Raw genomic sequence first — 11,034 nt, 5'->3', positions numbered from 1 at the left:
GAAGTACCCAATGAGCATTTATATGCCTTCATACAAACTGAATGAGAAACTTCCGAGCAGGAAGTTTTTTGATCATTTCACTGTCTGTAAAGTTATGTGTTTCAACAAAGAACTCTGTGTTCTGCTTTGTTTCTTTTAAACACGTTGATTTTTAAATACAGCAACATGTTGGCAACCCCCCGCCCCACCTCCCAAAAGAAGACCATGGGCATGTTCATTCACTTACAGCGCCCCTTTGTTACCATCTTTCTCCTGGGTGATTACGGGATAAAACAATGCCCGTTAATGGCGAGGGGAAGCCAGGGAGCCGTGCGATCAACATTCCTGACTTCAGAATGTAGTTTTTGGCAGCGGCAACTAAGTCTTTGGGGTTTATTTTTTGGCTGGTGTCTAATAAAACCCCTGATTTGCTTCCAATGCTGGTGGCTGCTAAACTGCAGACTAGCCTGTGAGAGCATCCGGGGTCATCCCGTTCTTGGACCCTTATGAGCAGGGGTTTCCAAAGGGGTCAAAGGGAGTTAGCGCCCAACAGCCGTTCAATTTCAATGGGATTGGGGTGCCTAACTCACACAGACCCCTCGAACATCCCAGCCACGATCACTTGGTCCAGCTGCCATTTGCCCTTAGCTCAGTTGTTACGGTGAGATATTTGATAATCACCCTTAATGAGATCCACTTTCCAGGATGTGGTGGATGTTTCTCCTTCAAACCAAGACTGGCTGTCTCTGTAAAAGCAATGGTCTAGCTGACCCAGAAGTTACAGACATGATGCAGAAATCGCCAGGTGAAATTCTATGGCCTGTGTTATGCTTGAGGCCAGATTAGTCAATAATACTGACCCTTCTGGCCTTAAAATCTACAAGCCCATGGAATTATGGTGGAAAGCAACATTGATGAAGCCTGGATTTATGACCAAGATTTTCAAATGTGACCATTGATTCCCAGTTTAGGGTGCCCAGTTTGAGACACCTTTTCAAAAGGACCCGATGAGCTGATTTTCAGAGCTCTGAGCACTCACTCTTTGAAAGTCGGGTCCCTTTCTGGTGTCTCTGGCTGTGCACCCCAAAAATGAAGTATCCAGAAACACTACTCACTTTGGAAACTCCTGGCCAGGGGGTATATACATAGTTCCAGTTCCTCCATATGACTAGTAGTGCTAGCCCTGTTCGATGCATGTGTCAGGGTGAAGGCAAGGACTGGCCCATGTAAGGGCAAAAGATAGAGGTGGGAAGGGTCCACATGTGCAATGGCTGATCACAGCATGACCCTATCTAAAACTAGGAATATATAGATAGGGATCCCTTAATCCCCACTGAAATGCAGTCATTTGTAACAACCTAACGCATGGCCGCACAACAGATTTAGACCAGGAATGAAGACAGAATCCATTTGAAGCAGGTGGGGCGACATTTAGGGAGGTGGGTGTCATCACTTAAGATGGAATGCGGCCAGCACAGACTCGGGCTAACCAAAGAAAACCAACGCCAAGGGCTCTTTAATGACCGGAGTCATCAGGACAACACTGGTAGGTCTCAACCAAAAGTGGGCAGCCACAGTTGTACAGCACCCTAGAACGGCCTGTTGGGCGAAGAGTGCCTACTGAACCACCAAGCGACTCCTACCAACCATAGCAGGGTGTTCCCTGGAAAACCTGTAGGCAAGTACCGACCCAATGTAGTACTGATTATACACAAGTTATTGGGCTCAGTACAGGAGTAACTGGATGAAATTGTATGGCCTGGTTTATTATTATTAGACTAGACAATCTAATGGTCTTTTCTGGCTTTAAAATCTATGACATCTAGACTACATCAAAAGGCAGAATAGCTGCAGGAGGTAATCGTGCTTAACACACACTTACTCGTTGCTTATACATTTCTGTGTGTGCGTTTTTTTTTAAATATGTCAACATTACTCTGCAATATCAGCATGCTCCAAAAATAAAGGGGTGTTTCCCCAACTGTAGGTAACGTGGGCATTTCTGGCCAAACCAGCCTTCACCTCTGGGACCAGCACAGTATGATTTGCCATGCTGATTGCTGTCTTCAGCAGCACAGCCTTCTTGGAACTGTAGAGCACTGTCCACTGACCAGTAACAGGAGAACATGGGAAAGTTTGTGGGAATTTACAAATTTCCCATTCATTTTCAACGGGAGACTCAGTGGGGCTAGCATTTCCTGACCAAAAAATAATAATAATAATAATGGTCAACAAAATATTGCTAATCATACATCCAAAATTACAGGCAGCACAGAAGGGATCCGAATAGGCCATAGACCGTAGACTGTATGTGAGCCAGACAGATCTGCAATGGTTAGTGGAACGCAGATGGAGAGTAGCTGTTGTGGGCGATTGCTCCAATGAAGAGGTTTCAGATATTCGGTGGTCTGTGGTGTGTGTTGGCTCCTGCTGCACATTACTTGTTTGGGATGTCAAGATTACATGCACAGTTCCTGAGTTCAAACCTCAGTCAATTACACACCCACAGATTCCCACAGTAAAACGTCTCCACTCATAGGAATGTCAAGCAAAGCTTCAGCCTCCCTCATTTGTATTTCCTTTTTCTGAGTGAATGGGTTTGCTCTAAGCAGGAAGGTGGGATGGCATTACCTACCTGTGGGGAGCTGTTCCCCCTACCATGTCAGCTCTGGGGCAAACAGAGGGTGATGGGCCACCTGCCTCCTCGATTCTCTCTTTTCTCATCAGTCCAGATGGTCATTTAGCATGAGATCCCCAGAGGGGCTTTGGTGTGACACCACTGAGCATTGTAGGCTGCTCTCCCAGGTGCCTAGGGAAATCCTCAGCCCAGAGCTAGGCCCCCAGGCTCCCTATACCGTGCATGGGGAGTTAGGTACCTAAGAAAGGGATTCACAGAAGCCAGCATGCTGAGTAGGGAACTAGCTAGTAGGAAATGTCGAGGGGAGGGATGAGAAAGGAGAGGAGTGTGCATCTGAGACACTTAGGTCCCCCATGTCCTAGCAGCCAAAATGGTCTCTGTCTCCTGCTCACACTAGGTGTCTCTCTCATGCTTCTCCTACGTTGCCCCTGTGCTCCCAGCTGTCTTTGTGTGGTGCTGTGCTGCTCCAACACCTACTGGTGGCCTGCCTCCGGCCCTTCTGCTGTGGGGTCTGATAGGGATCAGGTCTCAGGGATGCTCTGAGCACACCTACAGAATTGGGCCCTGCTGGTAAGATGGGCGCTCCCCTCCCTAGCTTGGAAATAGGAAAACCTATTTCGGGGCTTCCAGGCTTTGGCTTGAGCCAGGGTTCCCAGCAGCTTGTTAGCTGTGGGGCAGCATCAGCACATAAGTGGCTTGTTAGCTGTGGGGCAGCATCAGCACATGCCGACCAGAAGAAACGTAGGTGTTTAGTGGACTTAGACACTATAGGGTTAAGTGACAGCTGAGTGGCAGTTCTGAAAATGTCAGTGGCACCTAAATACCTTTGAAGAGCTGGGCCTTATTCCAAACACAGCACTGACATTCTCAGCAGTTGTTTGGTTTGACCATGCCGGTACCCATTTTAGGTCACTGTTGTAACAATTTGTACCAAGGGCTTTGTTCAGACAACTATTGGAGGAATGGTTATTCTTCATACAAATTACCATATTTGCACAAAGGTCTGCGTGCTCCAACAGAGAGCAGTCACTAGCCCCCGTTCTCTGTTCCTTACTCACTGTTCACCACTTGTTACTCTTTATTCTCCTGATTTAAAAGTACCAATCATCCAGGAAGAAGGCTGAGATGATACCATGTGACATAAATGACACGTCACGGCCCTCGAATAAAGAATAATGCACAGCTCCATTTATTAATTATTATTTGTACAATGGTACTGTCCCCAGGTTGCAACCAAGATCAGGGCTGGCCTTACCATGAGGCTAACTGAGGCGGCCGCCTCAGATGCCAGACAATGTGGGGGCGTCACTAGGACCCAGAGTGTAGAAAATTGTGTCTGCTGCTGGTGTATATGTATTCTCTCTGCTCTAGATGCACAGAGATGGTGGAGTGCTGTGCTGGAGGAAGAAGGGCACAAGAGACATAACAGGCAGGCAGGAGAAAAGGTGAGAGGGAATAACAGAAAGCAGCAGGAGCTGTAGGAAGAGAGAGGAGGAGGAGCCTCTTATGTACCTCTCGAGCACCCCCAGGAGCCTGGACTGATTCACACCAGCTTCCCAGGGAGCTTCCTGTTTCCTGCTGCTTCCCTGAACCCACTTGAGGAGAACAGGCAGTCAACTGAAGTAGTAGGAGCCAGTTAGGCCCTTAAGATGCTGATATCTTCCCTCACACAGGCCCTGCTACCAGCCTGCTTATTTGTCCCCTTCAATTGAGTGTTGAGAGCCACTATAGCTGGCACAGAACAGCAGTCATGAGTGAAAGAAGAAAACGTCCCTCTGGGACAGCATTGAGAAAAAGAAAGAAAGCAAAGGAAGCTTTTCTATCTAAGCAGGTAGGAGCTCTCCTGAGATACATAGACACAAATGTTCACGGCCCCAGTGAGGATGTGACTGGTGAGGAGATGCCTGATCTTCCCGTTCGTCAGAGTGCAGGTGACCTGGCAGCTACTGCAGCATCCATATCTCCATCTCAAATGGATGTAACCACGCACATTCCTGAAGAAAAGTGTAGATCAGAGAAGAGTGTGCTGGAGGCACAAGAAACAGCTGCTGCTGAGTTTAGTTCCTTAAGTCTAGATGATCCAGGACTTCGGACCAACTTGAGCAGTAGCCTGAGGAACTTCCTTGTACTGCATGGGGCACAGCAAGTGAAAAACTTCATGTTCCCCAAAGACAATGAAAGTAGAAGTTTCCATCCACACATTACTGGCATGAAATCCGCAATGGTGACAAAGTGGAGAGGCCATGGCTTATGTACTCAAAAACCCAGAATGCTGCATACTGTTTTTGTTGCAAACTCTTCCAGTCTAATGTTCCAGCCACATTGGGTTCTACAGGAACAAAGGACTGGAAAAATCTGGCTAGAAATCTGGCATGCCACGAGAAGGCAGCAAATCACCAGAGAGCATTCCATAGGTGGAAAGAGCTTGAGATGAGACTAAGGTTAAAGGCCACCATAGATGAGCAGCATCCAGAGAAGATTGCATCAGAGTCTCTTTACTGGCAAAATGATCTGAAAAGGCTCATTGCCATTGTGAGAATGCTTGCTACCCAAAACCTAGAACTGCGCGGCACTTCAGATCAGCTGTATATGCCAAACAATGGAAACTTCCTTAAAATTGTGGAGTTGATGGCTGAGTTTGATGCTGTATTCCAGGAGCATCTAAGAAGAGTCACCACCCAAGGAACGTACACACACCACTACCTTGGAAAAACAATTCAAAATGAGATTATACAGTTACGGACAACAAAAGTCAAACAGAAGATTGTGGCAGATCTGAAGTCAGCAAGGTATTACTGTTATTCTGTGCTGCACACCTGACATCAGCCATAGAGAACAAACTTTAATGGTGCATTTTGTAACAACAACAAAACCTAGTGAAAATGTCCCTGCAATGGTGACTGTCAGAGAGCATTTTCTAGAATTTATTGACATTGATGATACTACAGGAGCTGGTATGACAAATGTGCTTCTTAAAAAGCTGGAAGATACGAGAATTGCGATTGCTGATACGAGAGGTCAGGGCTACGATAATGGTGCCAACATGAGAGGAAAGAACAGAGGAGTGCAGACACGGATCCAAGAGTTAAACCCTCAAGCTATTTTTGTCCCATGCAGTTCTCATTCATTGAACTTGGTGGTCAGTGATGCAACATCAGCTTCTAGTGATGCTGCTGAATTTTTTAATGTAATTCAAAGCATCTATGTATTTTTCTCTGTATCAACTCATCGATGGTAAATTTTGAAGCAACATCTGGGAACATCCTCTCTGACACTGAAACCACTGAGTGCCACACGTTAGGAAAGTCGAGTGGAGGTGATAAAGCCTATCAAACACCAAATTGGGAAGGTAGATGATGCCATAGTTGCCATTATGGAGGATAATGCTATGACGGGAACTGTTCGTGGGAGAACAGTGGCAGAGGGAAATGGAATCACCAGAAACATACCTAACTTCAAATTTCTGTGTGGCTTAGTGTTGTGGCATGACATACTGTTTGAAATAAATGTTGTAAGCAATAGACTCCAAGGGCTTGACCTTGATATATCTGGAGCAATGGAACAACTGGACAAGGCAAAGTCATATCTACAGTCTTACTGGTCAGATGAGGGATTTCAAAACGTTCTGAAGAGTGCACAGAAGTTGGCAGAGGAACTTCACACTAAAGCTATTTTCCCACCCATTCATGAATACAAGAGTCACCGAAGAAGAAGACATTTTGATTACGAGGCACGGGATAATCTCATAAGAGACCTTAAACAACAATTCAAAGTTGAATTCTTTTACTAGGTGCTAGATTGTGCAATACAGTCAGTTGAAGAACATTTCATGCAGCTCAAGGAACACAGCAGTATATTTGGGATGTTGTATGATATTCCAAAACTCCTCACTATACCTGAAGAAGACCTACACCAGCAATGCAGGGCACTAGAGACAGTGTTGACACATGATGACATATGCAATATTGATGCGAGTGATTTAGGTGATGAACTGAAAGCCCTTTCAAGATACATTTCAGCAGGATCAACTCCAAAGGCTGTTCTGGAATATATGTGCACAAATAAGATGACCACCCTCTTTCCAAATGCTTTTGTTGCTCTGCGCATACTTCTAACACTTCCTGTAACAGTTGCCAGTGGAGAACGCAGCTTCTCCAAGCTGAAGTTAATAAAAACACATCTACGCTCCACAATGACACAGGAGAGGCTGGTCAGCCTTGCAACCATCTCAAGAGAGCATGAGCTGTCCCAGACTGTGGACCTTCAGCAGGAAGCAGTTCAAATCTTTGCAACCAAGAAGGCACGGAAAGCACCACTTTGATTATTCAAACAGATACAAATGCCAGTGTTTACTATGCAGACAAGAAAAGTTACATTTGCTATTCAGGCGTTTGAAAGTTAAGTGTTACTTAACATTTTTGAACAAGGCATTTTAAGTTGTTAGTTCTCATTTATTGGGGTAGGTAACAGAGCAGTACCATGAGAGAAGTAGAACAGAAAGAAGGCAGAATTGAGACCTTTCAAAGTTTCGGCCCAAGCGAGGGGGTATGGGGGCATCATTTGAGCTCCCTGCCTCAGGGGCCAAAATGTTGTGGGCTGGCCCTGACCTAGATCAGGGCCCCAGGGTGATAGGCGCTGTACAAACACACAGTGAGAGATAGTCCTTCCCTCAAAGAGCTCATAATCAAAACAGACAAAAGGTGGGAAGGAAACAGATGTCCAAGCTGAACTGGGAATGGAAACCCAAGTCTTCTGGCTCCCAGCCTTGACTCTTATCCATTGAACCATGCTGCAGCTGACACTGGTTTGTCTAAGCTCTTTGGTGAACATGGGTAAATAGACCCTGGCCCAGCAAAGCAGGTAAGCACATTCTCAAATTTAAGCATAAGTAGCCCCACTAAAGTTAATAGGACTTCTCCGGCTGTTAAAGTTAAGAACACTTTACTGGACTAGGACTGTAGTGAATACAATAGCAGAGATCAGAATCAGTTTGGGGAAATTCCCAAATGAAAGAAAGTGCTCAGAGCATTTGGTAATTTATCCACAGCAAATAATTCATCCAGGTCTATCATCAGGGCACTTCTGAGTTGCCCAGATATTGCACACAATATTTAAGCTGTCTAGAAAAATCACATCAATAAAAGCCACACATTCCTTCAGCCTGAAGACTGCCAGTCCTTTGGTTGTCACTACTTCTCTAAACCCATTGTTCTCCACTTCCTTTCACATAAAATAATTCTGACTTCCATGGCCTCTCTGTCTGCTCCATCCAGCATGGATTTCAGAGCATCTACCACAGAAAATAAGCGGAATCCAAATTATTATTGGTCCCAGTTACTTTCTCCCTAGCCTGAGCCATATTTTTCTTTCAGTACATTTTCTTTTAGATTCTCTTTTCCAGTTCCCTCGAAGTTTCTGCATGCAAACGCCATTTGTAATTCACTACTGCGCTTGTTCTCATACCCCTAAGAAAGCCGCACGGGCAAAACAATGCTCCTAATCTCCTTTGCAATCCCTTGTGTACTTTGTTCACTTGGTTATTTATGTTTTTGTTGTACAGCTCCCATCATGACCCAGTGCCAGTTTTCATTATATGTCATGCTTTCAAAGTGGGATTGTAAATTTCTCCTCAAGGGCTGAAACGCTAGCTTCATTGAAGTCAATGGCAAAACTCCCATTGACTTCTATGGGGCCAGGATTTCACCCAAACTCTTTAAATGAGAACAGAGTTGATTCATTTGTTGTTCTTGAACCTCTAGTGTTTCACTCAATTCCTATGTTGATTTAAGGAATATGAAAATCAGACTAGATAGCAATACGGTTAGGAACAGCATTTCAGTTAGCCTATTAAAGGATGATAGACTTCAACATTACCAGATGGATTGGATACAGAGGGGAGATTTTTCCTTAGTTGTAAAAGGAAATTCATTTTCCCTGGGCCGTTTTGCCACCCTCATTTACACAGGTCTGATCCAAAGCCTATTCAAGTCAACGGAACGACTGCCAGTGATTTCAGTGAACTTTGCATCAAGCCCACTGAGTATTATTTTAGTCCATCAGACGTTGCAGTGAAATCAGCGAGGCAATTGTGGAGTAAGGTACTACGTGGTGTAAGGAAGGGTGACATGAGAAGGATGCTTTCTTTATTCTGCAAATTCATTTATTTTGATAACCACTCTATGACCTCGTTATTATTCTGATTATGTTTCAAATTATAAAAAAGTAAATTTAAAGTTTGCATGCACCCTCAGAGACCTCTCATACATACCCCGAATTAAATATGCACTTGGCTGAGTTCCACAGATAACAGGCATGGGGAAATATGGTTGTGTACATACGCTTTGAATACACATGATATGTAGCTCTTCTAATCAGTAGCACTCAAAGGGTTTTTGAAGGGAGGTCAGTGTCATTACTCCCATTTTACAGGTGGAGAAACTGAGGCACAGAGAGATGTGTCTTGCCTAAGGTCCCCCAGCAGCAGAGCTGGTACTAGAACCTAGGTTCCTGAGTTGTGGACCAGTCCGCTGTTGACGAGGTCACATTGCCTCCCTGCTGGCCATAAAAGCGGTGTACTTGACCTTCTGTTGTTAATAGGGTGCTTTGCATGGCTGAAAATCAGGCCCATGATGGAGGCTGCTCGTAACTGTGGCTCTTATTTCCCCAACAGACTATATGTTTTGTGCTTCAATGCCCATACATGGAATGAATGAGGTGGAGCTCCAGAATTCAGCAGTGTCAGTGGAAATATGTTCTTTAATTGGGCCACCATTCATTAGGCAAAATTACTGAAGCCTGGATACATAGATCTAGTCTAATACCTTATTCTGCTCTCTTTCTGTTTATATGCGGTGTATTTTCATTTTTCTCAACCTAGGAACTCAATATAGACTATTGGAGTTGGAATCGGTCTGCCAAGTTTGGATCAATGTCTGAACTTTCCTTGAATGTGGGTTGTTCGTATCTGGGATTTTGATTTTCCCCAGGATAAAGGCAGGGACGGGTAATGAAGGTAGGATCTGGATCTGAATTTTCCAATAGCTCAGGGAAGTTTGGGACCATCTTTCATTTGAATTAGCTGGCAAAGTTTGTATCGCATAAAGTCCCTCACCACAACTGTGTGCTCTCCATAGGAACATGACCAAGAGCAGGTGAAGAATTTAAAGCAATACAAGCCCACTTAACAAAACTATATTTGCTTGTCAGGAAGATGACTCCGAATTGGAGTTGTGTAGGACATTGGATACGCAGGCTTAAATCTGTTGGACTAACTGTGCCCATGGGGCTTGCAGTCTGGTTAGAAGGATAAACAGAAGAAACAATAAATTATTTTTCATTAGCCTTGAAGTCAGACCAGCGGGAATTTTTCATTTCAGAGACGGGCCCACCCTAGATATATTTCATAAACTAGCTTCCGCCAACCCACGCCATATAAACAAAACATATAAAACACAACAAAAAAACCAAACAATAGGAACAAGACAAATCTGCAGTTTTCTAATTACTTCTAACCCATCCAAATCAAGCAACTCCATGCTACTTTTGTCAACCATATAAACAATGTGGTGCCTGAATAATTGCAAATGCATATAATCTCACCACGTCAAGAAATGTAAACAAAAGCAAAGAGGTGAACATTGCAAGATTATAGCCAAAATATGGAATTTTAGATTGCCCCTTAAAGCAAAACTGTATTTTAGGCATTATTTTTATTTTTTTATTGTAGCACCTAGAGACCTCAAGCAAGATCAGGACGTTGTTGTGCCAGGCACTGTACAAACACATAGTGAGAGACGGAGCTTACAGCCAGAGCAAATACTTACGCATTATAGTGCTTACGATGATCACAGTGGCAGTCTGGCAGACCTGTGACGGCTACTGTCATGCCGGAATGTTCTTCTGTCTCTCTGACCATGTGAGGACATCTAAACATTGGACTCAAGGGAGGATTGGATGTTGATAACCTTGTTGGACTCCAACACACTTCAACAAATTCAAGTTGAAAAAAAGTGACTGGTGCAAAGCAGCCATGCAGCTGGTTTCTAGTCTAATGTGACTCTACCAAACGTTGCTTTCATTCCCTGGGTCTCACAGTGAGCTACCTCACCATGCCTCTTGCAAATGAGAGACATTTTTAAGACCTGATCAGTGCCTATGGAAGTCAATGACTGTCCTTCAACTGTCTTCAGTGGGTGTTGGTTGAGACTCTTACAGATTAACATTTTGATGCTGGAGCTTAAAGCCAAGTTGGGAAGGATGCCCGAAGCTGGGCTCCTGTGTAAATGTAACCTGATTTTCAAAATTGCTGGGCACTTTTAGTTCCCATTGGCTCCAGTGGGAGTTGAGGGTACCCAGCCCTTTCTGAAAGAACATGAGGCTTACGTAGGTACCTAAATATGGCTTTAGGATTCATTAAA

The sequence above is a fragment of the Chrysemys picta genome, chromosome 3, assembly GCF_011386835.1.
Source record: "Chrysemys picta bellii isolate R12L10 chromosome 3, ASM1138683v2, whole genome shotgun sequence".
Lineage (NCBI taxonomy): Eukaryota > Metazoa > Chordata > Testudines > Emydidae > Chrysemys > Chrysemys picta.
This window is presented reverse-complemented; position numbering follows the sequence as displayed.